Raw genomic sequence first — 18,853 nt, 5'->3', positions numbered from 1 at the left:
AAATATATCAGATACTATCTCCACCATCAGTACCCAAGCCTCAAATCTCATCATTCGAACTGTTACTCACTTTGAACTTTGTCAGAGAGGTAGAACAGGTAAAATGCCTAAACAAGTTATGTAATAGATTAGGACAAATCAAATCTGAGGTCTAATTGACCAACAGAATATGAATATAGTATAATTAAGAAGATCCCCATGCTGGGGCACAGATATCCTGGTTGAGCTTAATTAATGAACCATTAGCAGCTCTCAGAGAGAAGTTTTAATAACCACCACCAGTATTGTATCCAGAAAATAGACCAACAATATTTTGCTTTTCTAGTCAACACAGTGGTATTTTATATTGCAGGATCAATATTTGTGCAGGTCGATATTTATGATCATGTTCTTGGGATATGCAATCGCTATGAAGGAAATGACAGAACTGGGTCTTGCATGGATCATAACCTGAGGAAACAGAAAAAGTCATATACATGGCCTGGGAGCCAAGAACGACTGATTGAAGGATGTGGAGAGGGCAAAACTGCAACATCCCATTGGAAAAACTAAATAGCCACATAGAGAACATCTAAGACAGCCTTTTACACCCCTTGGAATGAGAAAACTGTTTCCTAATCCCCAAAAACCTGCTCACCTCCTTTATCAAAAAAGGAATAACACTAGAAATAGTTTTTTGTACACAAATATTTGTTGATATTTTATGTAATCCTATCAATTCAATTGAATTCAGAATACTTTATTCGATTATAAATACACTAGCAGCCCGTCCCGACGTTGTCCGGGTATGAAATAGAATGTGTGTAATGTGTGTATTCAGATACGGTCATTCACGTGTTCCCCCGCTTTAGGCCCAGCTGCAGCCCTGGTTGATGTCAGCAGGCGTGTGTCCCCCCACTTGAGGCTCAGCTGCAGCCCTGGTTCATGTTAGCAGGCGCATGTAATTAGTGTAGTGATCCGCCGCCTGAGCCCGGCTACAGCCCTGGTTGATGTTAGCAGTCGCGTGTAATTTCGTTTAATGAGAGCCTTAGCAGCCGCCGGTAAATCTGTTTAATTTGAGAGTTGAGTGAACTGAAGTCATCTGCGGCGTGCCACAAGGATCTTTACTCAGCCCCACCCTCTTCAACGTATACATGAGCCCCCTCGCGACCATCGCACGCCAACACAACCTCAACATCATCTCCTACGCTGATGACACTCAACTAATCCTCTCACTCACCAAAGACCCAAACATCGCCAAAACCAACCTACACGAAGGAATGAAAGAGGTAGCCAAATGGATGAAGCATAGCCGTCTGAAACTGAATTCAGACAAAACAGAAGTCCTTATCTTAGGTACCTCCCCCTCCGCCTGGGACGACTCTTGGCGGCCAGAGGCCCTCGGAAAAGCACCCATCCCGACGAATCACGCACGGAACCTAGGCGTCATCCTGGATTCCTCACTCTCGATGACCAGACAAGTCAACGCCGTCTCTTCATCTTGCTTCAACATTCTTCGCATGCTCAAAAAAACTTTTCGCTGGATCCCCACCGAAACTAGAAAAACGGTCACCCACGCACTGGTTACAAGCCGTTTGGACTACGGAAACACCCTTTACGCCGGTATCACCGCAAAACTTCAGAAAAGACTCCAACGCATCCAGAACGCATCAGCCAGACTCATATTAGACATTCCGCGTAAAGAACACATTTCCGGTCACCTGAAAAACCTCCACTGGCTCCCCGTCAATAAGAGGATAACTTTCCGCCTCCTCACCCACGCACACAAAGCTCTTTACGAACTTGGACCCGAATGCCTCAATACACGTCTCTCCTTCTACACCCCCTCCCGCCAGCTGCGCTCTTCCAACCAAGCCCTCGCTGCTGTTCCCCGCGTCAACAAAACCACCATGGGAGGAAGATCATTCTCCTACCTAGCGGCCAAAACCTGGAACTCACTTCCCATGCACCTTCGCCTCACTCAAAACCACCCAGCATTCAGAAAGCAACTTAAAACCTGGATATTCGATAAGTAATTCCTCACCCCTCTTCAAGCGCCTTGAGACCCTCTGGGTATGTAGCGCGCTATATAAATTTATTGACTTGACTTGACTTGACAGTGACAGCGAGTATGAGAGGCTGAAGTAATTGTCCCCGCAGATACGCTCATTCACGTGTTCCCCCCTTGAGACCAAGCTGCAGCCCTGGTTGATGTTAGCAGTCGCATATAATTAGTGTAGTGATCCGCCGCCTGAGCCCGGCTACAGCCCTGGCTGATGTTAGCAGGCGCGTGTAATTTGGTTTAATGTGATAGTTCAGTAACAACGCGCATGAGAGGCTGCAGTAATTGTCCCTTCAGACACGCTCAGTCGCGTGTGCCCCCGCTTGAGCTCCAGCGGCGACCGTCTAACAATTAGAATTGTGTGAGTCTTGAATGATTGTTTCCCGCTGTTCTTATTTTTTTATGACCCACACCGACGCTCTTCGGCCCGAGTGCTTTATAGATGCACCCAGGCCAAGCCACACACTGTGTTCGGCCCTTTCAGATGCACCCAGGCCAAGGCACACACTGCATTCGGCACCCCCAGTATGTATGAGACAACGGGCAGTCCCCCAAGGGAGTCGAGCGAATGGTTACTTACCACGCTTCGAGGTGAACGCCTTTGTGACACCCCCAGCACACGGCCACAGCAGACGATCGGATTAATGTACAACCCAGATGGCATGAAGTGTGGAACGTAGCACACTCTCCCAGCGTTTGTCACGCCCCCAGCGTGCCCCTTGATGCGGCGCAATTGCGTAATTGGCGCTTCACATGACATGAAGGGCGGACACAGGCCCATAGTGCGGACACACGCCCACAGCGTTTGTCACGGCCCCAGCGTGTCACGCCTCCAGCGTGCCCCTTGATGCGGCACAATTACGACTCACATGGCATGAAGAGCGAAACGTACCACACGCCCCCAGCGTTTGTCATGCCCCCAGCACACGCCCACAGCAGAACGCAGACACGCCCACAAGGGACTACTTTGCTGGCACAGTTCTTTTACCTTTTAAATGTATATGGTGGCCGTCTGCAGAGCCTATGTCCTTCTGCTGCAACTGCCCTTTCCAACGCTGTATTGGGTGTTGTGATTGGTGCTGTGGTTACTGAGATTACCCGCCTCAAAGGTTTGGGCTCTCTCTTTATAATACTAGTATGGATAATCAAAAAAGTTACTATGGATGAGCCATTACAACTCTGTGTGTTTCATTGTGGCAAAGATGGCATGTGGGGGGTTGTTGTGGCCATTTTTCTCCCCTCACTTCCTCCCCAACAACTGCCCCCTCTGTTCCTTTTGTCCCCATCTCATACTCAGTAGATTATTCCTCTTCACTTCCCATCCTTTTTTTGGCTGGGGTGTGTGGGAGGGTCTTTTGTCTTGGTAAAATGCTGCATCGCTTTTGTTTTTTGCTGCTTTTCCTTATTTCTGTGTAGAATTTTCAGATATTTGCTGTTTTTATTTTGTAAAGCTTATTTTGTGCACTTGAACAATCATTCTGTCGTTGCTTAGCGCTTTGTGAGACTAGTCCAGCCCTGTGGGGCACCACTATGCCAGTAATGTTCCACAGTGCTTTACTGTTGTGCCAATTACAAATAAAAACATGTTTTAAAAAAAATCAAAAAGTCACTGTACAATAAATAAAAACAGATCAAAACATCATAGAGATGCAATGATGCACAATTGATTACGAGAAAGACCCCACAGCAAATTATACATCAAAATTGTATAACATTTGAAAAAAAAATAATGCAGACCTACATCTGTTCAGTTTATACGTCTTAAGAACTGGTATTAAAACAGTTTTGTATAAAATAAATACCATCTACAAAAAAAGTACATTAATGTCTGTTCAGAGAATCCATCTCAAAGACAAATACAAACTAAATCCTTCTTATATATCCCAAGAGGGAAAGATATTAAACTGCAGCAAGCCTAAATCTTGTCAAAAGACCTTTCACACAAGGTCTAAATTCCTTAGGAGATAAGGCTTAATATTCATGGATGTCTGTCTGGATTATAGTATAGAATGTTATGGTAGTTTTATTGAGTTTATTATCCTCATGTAGGGGCCGATTACGATTGCGGTGAATCCGCTTCCTCCGGGCCGGCGGAAGCCACCGCCGGCCCGGAGGATGCAGATTCCCCGCTGCGATGACTGAAAAGACCCCCCGCCACATTAGGATGGTTGGGGGGTCCGTGGCGGACGGCAAGACCGTCCGCCGCTTTTCCGCCGGTCGCCTTTGCGACCGGCGGAAATAGTGTATACATATGGTGGCGGTGTCTGCGAGACGCCGCCAGCCATATTATGATGCCCGCAGTCCAATGCCTTTCCACGGCGGCATTGCCGCCGTGGAAAGGCATGCGGTCTTTCCTTTGGGGGCCCGTTGCGGGCCCCCAGGGTGAAGGGGGTGGTGGGGGTTGCACATGGGGGGTACCTATGGTACCCCCCTGCATGTGCATGCACAAAGCGGCAGGCACCGCGCTGTGCCTGCCGCATTGTGCATGCACATGCAAAGCATGCATTTTTAACCTTGCGGCGGGTGCTGCATCAAGCAGCACCCGCCACAATGTTAAATATACAGGATGTAACCGCCAGGGTGGCGGTCACATCCTAAATCCGACGGAGGGACCGCCGCTGCCCCTGCGGACGGTCCCTCCACCTTGGGGGTGGCAGACGGACGCAGGTCCGTCCGCCATCATAATAGGCCCCTAAGTGTGCACCTCTTATCAATAAAGGACTTCTTGGCTCAGGCAATATCTAACTTCCGTATTGGAGAGGGATTCATATATAAGAAAGGCCTATTTGGATTCAACATGGCAGATTTAACATATGACAGACTAAGTATTTTATATCTGTTGTCACATTTCAAACAATCAACAATAACATCTTGATTGAACACTGCATTGGGATTTTTCCATAGACCCACAGATCAAGCCACAACACCCAGCATGTCCACATCACACACACCAAAAAAATACAAACGCTCACAGTCACCCACACAAGAGACACCTATAGAACACACAGTAGATGCAGCACAAACAGCTATCACTTCCACTCCCTCTACCTCCCAAACCTAACTATCCCCGATCATCCTCTCCATTTTCCCTGTGAAAGTGTTTTGTTTGCTCTTTTCCTTAGCCCTGTGAAATCTGACCCTCTCCGAAAGTCCAAATAACCTCACCCAAAGACCAACCCATCCCTTCCACATCATAATCTAACCCTCAAAACCAGATCCCCACCCCATCAAACACAGCCATACCTCTAAGAAAGCCAAGAAAGCCCCTCCCAAAGCACAACCCATCCCTTTCACATCCCAATTCACCTCTGAAATACCAGATCCCCACCCCACTAAACCCACTATACCCTGAAGTATTTAAAGGAACCCCCTCCCAAACCCAACCCATCCCTCCCTAGGCAACCCCCGCTTCCAAGTACGATCTTCGAAGTGCTTGCTAAGCCCAATGGATGCCCCTTTGTGAAGAGGTTCCCTGGCAGTGTCAGTAAGGACAAGTTTGGTGGTACAGTGTTGTGCTGTGGCACAGATTTCTGGAAAGGACTGTCCATTGGCTTATGTACTACCCGGCGTTTTTCGTCTGTTCATTAAAAAAATGTCATTGTTTGGAAGACATTAGTCCTGCCATTACTTTTCTAATTATTTAATGTCATTGGCTAGGTAGTGATGCGTGACTGCAGTTGTGTTTGTTGCATCCCTGATTGCTGAACCAGTTGAAGTGGTTAGTGTGATCTGACATTGGACCCAGTGCTGGATTTCCAAAGGACAAAGGGAAATGTTGAATAGATGTCTATGTGGGATGAAATCCAATTGAGCTTAACATTGCTTTGGGTGCCATATTAAATGATAAGTATTTCAGCCTGACCTGGCCAATGTCAACATAATTTAGGTTACATTTCTCCCTAAAATGTAAGTTGGATATGTGTGTGATGTGTTCAAGTTAAATATTTGTTTATCCACACATGGAGGGTGTTATATTTTCATATACTTGTGGACATGGATATAGACTAAAAAAATACTAACTCCCTATACTTAAACAGGTAAGTACAATAATATTGACAACAAAATATCGATGTAAAAAGTATAGTTGTACAAAATATCGATTTCTATATATACAAAAAATAAAATAAATCTATTAAATAATAACTTTATGTTTTCGAAAATAAATTCAACTTAATATACAACTGGAAACTTTCAGGGAAGGAGCAGAGCGGGCCATCTTCTTGGAGAATTTCCCGAAGATTCGTCGACCGGTGCAAAAGTTATTCCAAATAGAATGTTGCAGATTTCCTATGGAAACTAGGTCCTAACTATAACTTCCTACTGGCGACCGCCAGTGGGTATATATATATATATATATATATATATATATATATATATATATATATATATATATATATATATATATATAGTCAAGTCAAGTCAAAAAGCTTTATTTCGATAAAATATCATTATCATAAAAGCAGTTTAAAAGTAATAAAATTAATAATACATATCCAGTTGATAACAAGAAATACAGCATTTACTTTGAATAAATATTATTTAAGAAAAAATTAAACAGAATATTTAAGCTTTCTGGCTCGAATGGCCCAAGCCCAAAATAAGAATTTTGCTAGGGCACAAGCATAGGGTACATAACTATCCGAAACAAGTATCCTGGTTGCCTCAGCATGGCTCCTAGTTCCGAGTTGCCGACACAAATTCTTCAGCCACACCCTTCTTGGATTGACATATTCCTTACAAACAAATAAAAAGTGAGCCAATGTCTCTGGGTGGGCTGAACATGATGGACACAGGTCAGTTTTATCTGTACAGGATTTCCATGTTTTGGTAAAAGTGTTCAGTGGAAGAGTACCCGTTCTGAATTTAAAATACAAAGACCGGGCAAAAGGTTTCCCGATTGTATCTAGATAGGGTTCCCGCCTGGGACAATCTTTGAACATCAAAAAATCCTCTGTGAGTCTGCCAATGGATGGACTAGAATGCCTTTGGGAACAAGCCCAATCCCGAAAGAGGTTTTTAAGAACTTGTTTTGGAGGAGAAGTTCTGCTGGACCAAGAGTCTGATAGGCCCAAACTTATCAGTAGATTTTTCATATCCGTTAACCATTTGACTCTGGCCCAATGCGGTGACTCCATTATTTCTTCCAGACTTCTCGCATAAGCACTAAGTTCCTCTACCCGCCAAATGCGGGCCCATAATAAGAGGGGGCGAAATTTCGCAATTTCGCCAATCTGGGTACAGCCGAGGTCCATAAATAAGGGCAAAAGGGGGGTACTTTGAGGGAGGGACATTATTTGCCTACAGAATTTATTCTCAGATTTCTGCAGTGCTTGAGAAGATGCAAAGCCCCAAAGTTCAGCTCCATAGAGCGCAGAGCTGACACCTTTGGCGGCATAGATCTCTAGGACTGTTCCTATGGGTTTGAACGAACTGGAACGTTGCTCCCTTAATAGGGCACCTGTGATCCTTTTGTGATTCAGCAGCATCTTATCTAGATGAGGAGTCCAATCCATTTTGTCAGAAATGCGAATCCCTAAATAATCAAATTCTTTCACCCTTTCCAGGGATTCGGTGTTTAAAGTAGGGGGACGCACTTTCTGTTTAGGGGGATTAAGGACGAGGTATTTAGTTTTGTTGGTATTTATGACCAAGCCTCGGTCGGAACAAAAGGATTGGAAATTATCCAAGAGTTTCTGTAGTCCCATAGGGGTTTTGGAGATTAGGAGCGTGTCGTCCGCGAAGAGGAGGGTCGGTATACGTACCCCCCCCAGGGATGGTTCGTCAGATGGAGATTTAAGTAGGTGCTCCACCACCCCAATAATGTACAGGGAGAAAAGGGTGGGAGCCAGAACACATCCCTGGCGGACCCCTCTCTCGACCGGAATGCAGCCTGTTTTCTCTCCTCCTGAACCCCACCTAATTTGGGCAAAGCTGTCTTGATGGAGCCTGACTAATAGGGACAATAGGTACTGTGGGAGCCCCATGTTGGCCAGAACCCTCCATAGCGAATCCCTGGGGACGAGGTCAAAGGCAGTCTTTAAATCGATGAATGCGAGATAGAGACTGCCCTTGCCTATCACTACCACCTTCCAGTGGATCATCATAAGCCTAAAGGCCTGCTCTATTGTTCCAGTGCCTACTCTAAAGCCAGCCTGAAAATCGGTAAGTATTTTGTTTTCATCCACCCAGTTGAGTATCCTGAGTAGAATAACTTTACCGACAACCTTTTGGCTTACATCCAATAAGCTAATTGGCCTATAATTAGACGGATCGTCCCTGGGGCCTTTCTTGTGAATGGGAACCACCTCTGCCCCCTTCCAAGAAGCAGGAACGGGGGCGCCCCTACAAATGGCAAGAAGGAGGGAGTGGATTACTTTACCCCAATTAACACCATCAGATTTTAACAGATCCCCAGGGATACCATCTGGTCCTGCAGCTTTTTGTGGAATAATGGAGTTGATAGCGTACTCTACTTCCTTTAGTGTAAAATCGGGATCACCAGGGAAAAGGGAGTAGTCGACATGGGGAAAGGAATGAACAGACCCTCTTCCATTCATATCGTCAAGGCAAGAATACAGCTTGGAAAAATGAGCCTCCCATACCTGACCCGGAATATTGCAGGTTACAAGGTCAATATCCGGTCTGTTACGCGCCCTTATGATATCCCAGAAGGATTTAGAATCTCTTTCCATGCTAGCTTCCTTAAGTGTTAGCCAATAGTTATCCTCCCACTCCCTTTTGGCTACCAGTAAAGCCTTTTTATGGTCTCTCCTGGCAATTTGAATTAGAGGGAGAGACTTCCCTTTAACTGCCTCTATTAGGCGTGATTTGGCCTTCCTGCAATTTGCCGAATACCAATCATGCTTGCCTTTTGGTTTGGGTTTATGTTTCCCTACTGGCAATTGTACCCAAAAGAGGTCCCCAATAGTTTTTATATATATATATATATTATACCAGTCCTGATTTCAAGCATACAAAGCAGGCGCTGACACCGTGGCACGTTCTGTCAAAGAGAAATATTTATTCCATAAAGATCACCCAGACATGTTTCAGTGGACGAACCCACCTTGCTCACTACACTATACACTACACATATGCATATATTTATATATATATATACCAATAAAAAAAAAGTGCTTTCTGCACGAAACGCGTCAGGCAGGCTGAATGTTACTTTGCTGTGGGGTGTATCACGCGCCATTCTTGCAGCCTCCATTAAATTGATGAGCAGATACTTACCTGTGTGTGGGCTTCTTCGAATGGGAGAAACTTTGTGTGAATTTTCTAAACGGCTGGTCCCGGTCGTGAAGGAGCCCCGCTGTGTGAGCAGTCCTAGTGCATGCCAACTGGTATGCGCGTTCTGGAAGCAGGTGCTCAATTTGGAGGCGGTAAACTGCTGTTTGGGGTGTTCTGATGCTACACTGCAACCCACTGGGGATTGAAAACTTTTTAATAAACCTTTTGGAGCATCAGATACGAGTCAGCTCACTGGAGTAACACTTGGTGAAACTACGGAGTCCAGGATGCCGAGCGGTCGGCCCCGCCCACTGGGGCATGATTCCTGATAAGAACGGTTTCACTGGTGGCTCACTGTTGCTTCAAACTTTGCCTTTAAAAAAGTGCTTTCTGCACGAAACGCGTCAGGCTGGCTGAATGTTACTTTGCTGTGGAGTGTATCACGCGCCATTCTTGCAGCCTCCATTAAATTGATGAGCAGATACTTACCTGTGTGTGGGCTTCTTCGAATGGGAGAAACTTTGTGTGAATTTTCTAAACGGATGGTCCCGGTTATGAAGGAGCCCCGCTGTGTGAGCAGTCCTAGTGCATGCCAACCGGTATGCGCGTTCTGGAAGCAGGTGCTCAATATGGAGGCGGTAAACTGCTGTTTGGGGTGTTTTGATGCCACACTGCAACCCACTGGGGATTGAAAACTTTTTAATAAACCTTTTGGAGCATCAGATACGAGTCAGCTCACTGGAGTAACACTTGGTGAAACTACGGAGTCCAGGATGCCGAGCTGTCGGCCCGCCCACTGGGGCATGATTCCTGATAAGAACGGTTTCACTGGTGGCTCACTGTTGCTTCATACTTTGCCTTTGAAAAAGTGCTTTATGCATGAAACGCGTCAGGCAGGCTGAATGTTACTTTGCTGTGGAGTGTATCACGCGCCATTCTTGCAGCCTCCATTAAATTGATGAGCAGATACTTACCTGTGTGTGGGCTTCTTCGAATGGGAGAAACTTTGTGTGAATTTCCTAAACGGCTGGTCCCGGTCGTGAAGGAGCCCCGCTGTGTGAGCAGTCCTAGTGCATGCCAACCGGTATGCGCGTTCTGGAAGCAGGTGCTCAATTTGGAGGCGGTAAACTGCTGTTTGGGGTGTTCTGATGCCACACTGCAACCCACTGGGGATTGAAAACTTTTTAATAAACCTTTTGGAGCATCAGATACGAGTCAGCTCACTGGAGTAACACTTGGTGAAACTACGGAGTCCAGGATGCCGAGCGGTCGGCACCGCCCACTGGGGCATGATTCCTGATAAGAACGGTTTCACTGGTGGCTCACTGTTGCTTCAAACTTTGCCTTTAAAAAAGTGCTTTCTGCACGAAACGTGTCAAGCAGGCAGAATGTTACTTTTCTGTGGAGTGTATCACGCGCCATTCTTGCAGCCTTCATTAAATTGATGAGCAGATACTTACCTGTGTGTGGGCTTCTTCGAATGGGAGAAACTTTGTGTGAATTTTCTAAACAGCTGGTCCCGGTTGTGAAGGAGCCCCGCTGTGTGAGCAGTCCTAGTGCATGCCAACCGGTATGCGCGTTCTGGAAGCAGGTGCTCAATTTGGAGGCGGTAAACTGCTGTTTGGGGTGTTCTGATGCTACACTGCAACCCACTGGGGATTGAAAACTTTTTAATAAACCTTTTGGAGCATCAGATACGAGTCAGCTCACTGGAGTAACACTTGGTGAAACTACGGAGTCCAGGATGCCGAGCGGTCGGCCCCGCCCACTGGGGCATGATTCCTGATAAGAACGGTTTCACTGGTGGCTCACTGTTGCTTCAAACTTTGCCTTTGAAAAAGTGCTTTCTGCACGAAACGCGTCAGGCAGGCTGAATGTTACTTTTCTGTGGAGTGTATCACGCGCCATTCTTGCAGCCTCCATTAAATTGATGAGCAGATACTTACCTGTGTGTGGGCTTCTTCGAATGGGAGAAACTTTGTGTGAATTTTCTAAACGGCTGGTCCCGGTCGTGAAGGAGCCCCGCTGTGTGAGCAGTCCTAGTGCATGCCAACCGGTATGCGCGTTCTGGAAGCAGGTGCTCAATTTGGAGGCGGTAAACTGCTGTTTGGGGTGTTCTGATGCTACACTGCAACCCACTGGGGATTGAAAACTTTTTAATAAACCTTTTGGAGCATCAGATACGAGTCAGCTCACTGGAGTAACACTTGGTGAAACTACGGAGTCCAGGATGCCGAGCGGTCGGCCCGCCCACTGGGGCATGATTCCTGATAAGAACGGTTTCACTGGTGGCTCACTGTTGCTTCAAACTTTGCCTTTGAAAAAGTGCTTTCTGCACGAAACGCGTCAGGCTGGCTGAATGTTACTTTGCTGTGGAGTGTATCACGCGCCATTCTTGCAGCCTCCATTAAATTGATGAGCAGATACTTACCTGTGTGTGGGCTTCTTCGAATGGGAGAAACTTTGTGTGAATTTTCTAAGCGGATGGTCCCGGTTATGAAGGAGCCCCGCTGTGTGAGCAGTCCTAGTGCATGCCAACCGGTATGCGCGTTCTGGAAGCAGGTGCTCAATTTGGAGGCGGTAAACTGCTGTTTCGGGTGTTTTGATGCCACACTGCAACCCACTGGGGATTGAAAACTTTTTAATAAACCTTTTGGAGCATCAGATACGAGTCAGCTCACTGGAGTAACACTTGGTGAAACTACGGAGTCCAGGATGCCGAGCGGTCGGCCCCGCCCACTGGGGCATGATTCCTGATAAGAACGGTTTCACTGGTGGCTCACTGTTGCTTCATACTTTGCCTTTGAAAAAGTGCTTTATGCATGAAACGCGTCAGGCAGGCTGAATGTTACTTTGCTGTGGAGTGTATCACGCGCCATTCTTGCAGCCTCCATTAAATTGATGAGCAGATACTTACCTGTGTGTGGGCTTCTTCGAATGGGAGAAACTTTGTGTGAATTTCCTAAACGGCTGGTCCCGGTCGTGAAGGAGCCCCGCTGTGTGAGCAGTCCTAGTGCATGCCAACCGGTATGCGCGTTCTGGAAGCAGGTGCTCAATTTGCAGGCGGTAAACTGCTGTTTGGGGTGTTCTGATGCCACACTGCAACCCACTGGGGATTGAAAACTTTTTAATAAACCTTTTGGAGCATCAGATACGAGTCAGCTCACTGGAGTAACACTTGGTGAAACTACGGAGTCCAGGATGCCGAGCGGTCGGCCCCGCCCACTGGGGCATGATTCCTGATAAAAGCGGTTTCACTGGTGGCTCACTGTTGCTTCAAACGTTTCCTTTGAAAAAGTGCTTTCTGCACGAAACGCGTCAGGCAGGCTGAATGTTACTTTGCTGTGGAGTGTATCACGCGCCCTTCTTGCAGCCTCCATTAAATTGATGAGCAGATACTTACCTGTGTGTGGGCTTCTTCAAATGGGAGAAACTTTGTGTGAATTTTCTAAACGGCTGGTCTAGGTCGTGAAGGAGCCCCGCTGTGTGAGCAGTCCTAGTGCATTCCAACCGGTATGCGCGTTCTGGAAGCAGGTGCTCAATTTGGAGGCGGTAAACTGCTGTTTGGGGTGTTCTGATGCCACACTGCAACCCACTGGGGATTGACAACTTTTTAATAAACCTTTTGGAGCATCAGATACGAGTCAGCTCACTGGAGTAACACTTGGTGAAACTACGGAGTCCAGGATGCCGAGCGGTCGGCACCGCCCACTGGGGCATGATTCCTGATAAGAACGGTTTCACTGGTGGCTCACTGTTGCTTCAAACTTTGCCTTTGAAAAAGTGCTTTCTGCACGAAACGCGTCAGGCAGGCTGAATGTTACTTTTCTGTGGAGTGTATCACGCGCCATTCTTGCAGCCTCCATTAAATTGATGAGCAGATACTTACCTGTGTGTGGGCTTCTTCGAATTGGAGAAACTTTGTGTGAATTTTCTAAACGGCTGGTCCCGGTCGTGAAGGAGCCCCGCTGTGTGAGCAGTCCTAGTGCATGCCAACCGGTATGCGCGTTCTGGAAGCAGGTGCTCAATTTGGAGGCGGTAAACTGCTGTTTGGGGTGTTCTGATGCTACACTGCAACCCACTGGGGATTGAAAACTTTTTAATAAACCTTTTGGAGCATCAGATACGAGTCAGCTCACTGGAGTAACACTTGGTGAAACTACGGAGTCCAGGATGCCGAGCGGTCGGCCCGCCCACTGGGGCATGATTCCTGATAAGAACGGTTTCACTGGTGGCTCACTGTTGCTTCAAACTTTGCCTTTGAAAAAGTGCTTTCTGCACGAAACGCGTCAGGCTGGCTGAATGTTACTTTGCTGTGGAGTGTATCACGCGCCATTCTTGCAGCCTCCATTAAATTGATGAGCAGATACTTACCTGTGTGTGGGCTTCTTCGAATGGGAGAAACTTTGTGTGAATTTTCTAAGCGGATGGTCCCGGTTATGAAGGAGCCCCGCTGTGTGAGCAGTCCTAGTGCATGCCAACCGGTATGCGCGTTCTGGAAGCAGGTGCTCAATTTGGAGGCGGTAAACTGCTGTTTCGGGTGTTTTGATGCCACACTGCAACCCACTGGGGATTGAAAACTTTTTAATAAACCTTTTGGAGCATCAGATACGAGTCAGCTCACTGGAGTAACACTTGGTGAAACTACGGAGTCCAGGATGCCGAGCGGTCGGCCCCGCCCACTGGGGCATGATTCCTGATAAGAACGGTTTCACTGGTGGCTCACTGTTGCTTCATACTTTGCCTTTGAAAAAGTGCTTTATGCATGAAACGCGTCAGGCAGGCTGAATGTTACTTTGCTGTGGAGTGTATCACGCGCCATTCTTGCAGCCTCCATTAAATTGATGAGCAGATACTTACCTGTGTGTGGGCTTCTTCGAATGGGAGAAACTTTGTGTGAATTTCCTAAACGGCTGGTCCCGGTCGTGAAGGAGCCCCGCTGTGTGAGCAGTCCTAGTGCATGCCAACCGGTATGCGCGTTCTGGAAGCAGGTGCTCAATTTGCAGGCGGTAAACTGCTGTTTGGGGTGTTCTGATGCCACACTGCAACCCACTGGGGATTGAAAACTTTTTAATAAACCTTTTGGAGCATCAGATACGAGTCAGCTCACTGGAGTAACACTTGGTGAAACTACGGAGTCCAGGATGCCGAGCGGTCGGCCCCGCCCACTGGGGCATGATTCCTGATAAAAGCGGTTTCACTGGTGGCTCACTGTTGCTTCAAACGTTTCCTTTGAAAAAGTGCTTTCTGCACGAAACGCGTCAGGCAGGCTGAATGTTACTTTGCTGTGGAGTGTATCACGCGCCATTCTTGCAGCCTCCATTAAATTGATGAGCAGATACTTACCTGTGTGTGGGCTTCTTCAAATGGGAGAAACTTTGTGTGAATTTTCTAAACGGCTGGTCTAGGTCGTGAAGGAGCCCCGCTGTGTGAGCAGTCCTAGTGCATTCCAACCGGTATGCGCGTTCTGGAAGCAGGTGCTCAATTTGGAGGCGGTAAACTGCTGTTTGGGGTGTTCTGATGCCACACTGCAACCCACTGGGGATTGACAACTTTTTAATAAACCTTTTGGAGCATCAGATACGAGTCAGCTCACTGGAGTAACACTTGGTGAAACTACGGAGTCCAGGATGCCGAGCGGTCGGCACCGCCCACTGGGGCATGATTCCTGATAAGAACGGTTTCACTGGTGGCTCACTGTTGCTTCAAACTTTGCCTTTGAAAAAGTGCTTTCTGCACGAAACGTGTTAAGCAGGCAGAATGTTACTTTTCTGTGGAGTGTATCACGCGCCATTCTTGCAGCCTCCATTAAATTGATGAGCAGATACTTACCTGTGTGTGGGCTTCTTCGAATGGGAGAAACTTTGTGTGAATATATAGATATGTTATGTTATGTTATATGTTGATTTGTATCGCGCTCTGTTAGTCGGGACTGTCCTGGCGCGGTGAGGAAACGGTGTCAGAGTGAGCGACAAGACAGCTATTCAGAATGTGTGAAAAGGTGGGTTTTTAACAATTTTTTAAAATTGGTCAGGTTGGGGTAATATCTTAGAGCATCAGGAAGGGTGTTCCACATCTGAGCTCCCCGAACCGTCAGAGATTGCCCCCCCAGGCGAACTCTCTTAAATCTGGGGACAACCACCTGCCTTCGGGAGGCAGATCGCAGCTGACGGGTCGGTTGGTAAAAGGCAAATCTTTTTGCGAGGTAGGGCGGACAAGGTCCATGCAGGGCTTTATAAACGAGTACCAGAGCCTTAAAACGCACTCTTTGGGCCACTGGAAGCCAGTGTAGCTCCCTCGATTGCTTACGAACGCTGAGCCTCCTAGGAATGTTATAAAGGAGTCTCACCGTCGCATTCTGGACTACCTGTAGCTTTCTAATCAGAAAGTCAGGCGCCCCGATGTAAAGGGCATTCGCATAGTCCAGGCGGGAGAGCACGAGTGCTCTAGCTACCGTTTCTTTGGCCGATTGGGGGAGAATGGGAAAGAATCTTCGAAGGATGGTCAGGGAGCCAAAACAAGTCCCTGCCAGTCTGGAAATCTGGTCACGAAAACATAGATCGGCACCAAACCAGACTCCTAGGTTCTTTACAATCCCACCATCTCCCTTAGGGCAAGGTGATCCGCTGGGCCAAATGGACTCCCTAAAGTCAGTTGGAAATTGGTCATAGAGCAAGATTTCCGATTTTTCCTCATTGCACTTGAGGCAGGCTCTTGCTAGCCAAGCAAATACAGAGGACAGGCATTGACGGACTCCTGATGTACAGATATCCTTGTTCCAGGTAAAGAGAAGTTGGGTGTCGTCGGCATATGCCATTATCTTCGCACCCAAGTTCTCTGCCAACAAAATCAAAGGGGTCAAGTAAACATTGAATAAAAGGGGACTCAAGGTCGACCCTTGTGGTACTCCAGTCCTTACCCTGCGGTTAGAAGGGTGGAAGGGGGGTAGCCAGATTTGTTGAGACCTGTCTGAAAGGAAAGAACTAATCCACCTAAGGGCCGAGCCCGTAATGCCAATATCCTCCAGTCTAGACAGAAGCTGGAGGTGGGGCACCGTATCGAACGCGGCAGAGAGGTCCAAGAAAATTAGAGCCGCTTTGCCGCCCCCATCCAGGCACTCCCTAATGGCCTCAGCCAACTCCACAAGCGCAGTCTCGGTGCTAAAAGAGGTACGGAAGCCCGACTGGGCCGGATGAAATGCCCCAGAGGATTCCACGAACCTCTCCAGTTGCCGAAATGCGGCCTTCTCGCATACTTTGGCAAGGGCCGAGAGAAGGGATATGGGCCGGTAGTTGGATGTAATCAGCGGATCTGCTGTAGGTTTTTTGATCAGAGGGAGGAGTTTGGCTTGTTTCCACTGGGAGGGAACCATTCCTGTACGTAATGACTCGTTGACCAAGGTAGTAACCATAGGGGCAACTACCTCGGCCACTCCACTCAGGACCCTTGCTGGGCACGGATCTGCTGGGGACCCCGACTTCATGCTTTTAGTATAGCCATCACATCCACCTCCTCTACATTTATGAACTTGGACATCTGGGCTTTAACCTCTGTTCCTTGGAATAGTGAAGGCGAGGGTAGTCGATCATGTAAAAGTTGATCGACTTGCAGAGGAGGGGGCTGGTCAGAGGGTTTGAGACTATCTTGGATTTTTTGTATTTTATCAATAAAATAGGTGGATATATATATATATATATATATATATATGTATATATTATACCAGTCCTGATTTCAAGCATACAAAGCAGGCGCTGACACCGTGGCACGTTCTGTCAAAGAGAAATATTTATTCCATAAAGATCACCCAGACACGTTTCGGTGGACGAACCCGCCTTGCTCACTACACTATACACTACACATATGCATATATATATATATATTGCACACACACGGAGTTGGCGTGCTAAAGCCTCTTTGTACGGCGGGCTCACGACGGGGTACGCCAGCCCCTATTATTCCACACACTCCTGGTCGTGATTCCTTAGTTGAAAAACCAGAGTCGGAGCCCAATTGTTTTACGATGCTGTCAGTTTATTGGCAGAACAAAACCCAACGCGTTTCAAGATCCACCGATCTCTTGCTCACGGGTGGGGCTATGCTGGTACTGACCTTCATTTAAAGAGACATGGTGTTTACAATTTGTGCACGTGTGTATAGACATAAAGGAAACTTACTGCTTAGAGTGTCCCTAAGGGATTTTGCTTTCCTGTAAGTCAATGAGGGAATATCATGGATTGCCTCTTTGACATCGTTGTCCAATTTCAGTGTCTCCCATTTTAAATTGCTTTTAACAAATATAATTTTTTGCACTAATTTGAAATGTAAATATCGTAGAATATTGCTACAGTCCTGTTTTCTTTTTTCCTTTACAGGATATGGGAGATACTACCGCCCACATGGGCATCATTGGAAGCCAATATTGATTGAATTGATGAACTTTAGCCCACTGGGGCAAAATAATAATCGAATTAGAATCGGGGAATCGTGTGATAATAACACAGAACCGGACATTATGGTTTGCGCAAGCGTGCTTGTTATTTGGGCAAAATGATTATTTGCCCTTGGAATACAACCATTGTATGTATAGTTTGAATAATATGTCTAATATTCGGCTTCCCCATTTATTCCCATATTTCTGTGAGGAGTGGTATAATTGTTTACATGAAACGTGATTTACAATGAACAGACTGAGCATATGTGGTATTTCCTTTATGTCTATACACACGTGCACAAATTGTAAACACCATGTCTCTTTAAATGAAGGTCAGTACCAGCATAGCCCCACCCGTGAGCAAGAGATCGGTGGATCTTGAAACGCGTTGGGTTTTGTTCTGCCAATAAACTGACAGCATCGTAAAACAATTGGGCTCCGACTCTGGTTTTTCAACTAAGGAATCACGACCAGGAGTGTGTGGAATATATATATATATATATATATATATATATATATATATATATATATATATATATACCAATAAAAAAACATTCTATTCATAATTAAAACATTAAACTATTTGAAAATGTTTTAACTTAATCTTCCCAATACAGTCAATGTAACAGGAGGGAAAGTGTCGGATAGCGGAGGGGAAAAAATTATTATTCCCACTCTAATGAGTACAACAGTAGAGAAAGTGTTGGGTAGCGAAATGGTAAAATTTACTATTCCAACTCAAATGAGTGCAACAGTAGGGAAAGTGTTGGATGGTGGAGGGATTAACTTTACTATTCGAACTCCAGTCAGTGCAACAGTAGGGAAAGTGTTGGATAGAGGAGGGGTAAAAATTACTATTTCCACTGCAATAAGTGCAACAATAAGGAAAGTATTGGATAGCGGAGAGGTAAATATTACTATTCCCACTCCAATGAGTGCAACATTAGAGAAAGGGTTGGTTAGCAAAAGGGTAAAATTTACTTTTCCAACTCCAATGAGTGCAACAGTTGGAAAAGTTTTGGATAGCGGAGGGATTCAATTTACTATTCCAACTCCAGTCAGGGCAACATTAGGGAAAGTGTTGGATAGAGGAGGGATAACAATTACTATTCCCATTCCAGTGAGTGTAACTGTAGGGAGAGTGT

At 46.4% G+C, this 18,853-nt stretch overlaps 1 protein-coding gene across 1 annotated transcript in view; it reads left to right on the top strand.

Moving 5' to 3' along the window:
* LOC144770436 (uncharacterized) overlaps positions 1-18,853 on the top strand; it is a 983,924-nt gene that overhangs the window by 14,093 nt on the left and 950,978 nt on the right. The gene's annotated exons all lie outside the window — the stretch shown is intronic.

This window comes from Lissotriton helveticus, chromosome 7 (genome assembly GCF_964261635.1).
Source record: "Lissotriton helveticus chromosome 7, aLisHel1.1, whole genome shotgun sequence".
In the NCBI taxonomy this organism is placed as follows: Eukaryota; Metazoa; Chordata; class Amphibia; order Caudata; family Salamandridae; genus Lissotriton; species Lissotriton helveticus.
This window is presented reverse-complemented; position numbering and strand designations above follow the sequence as displayed.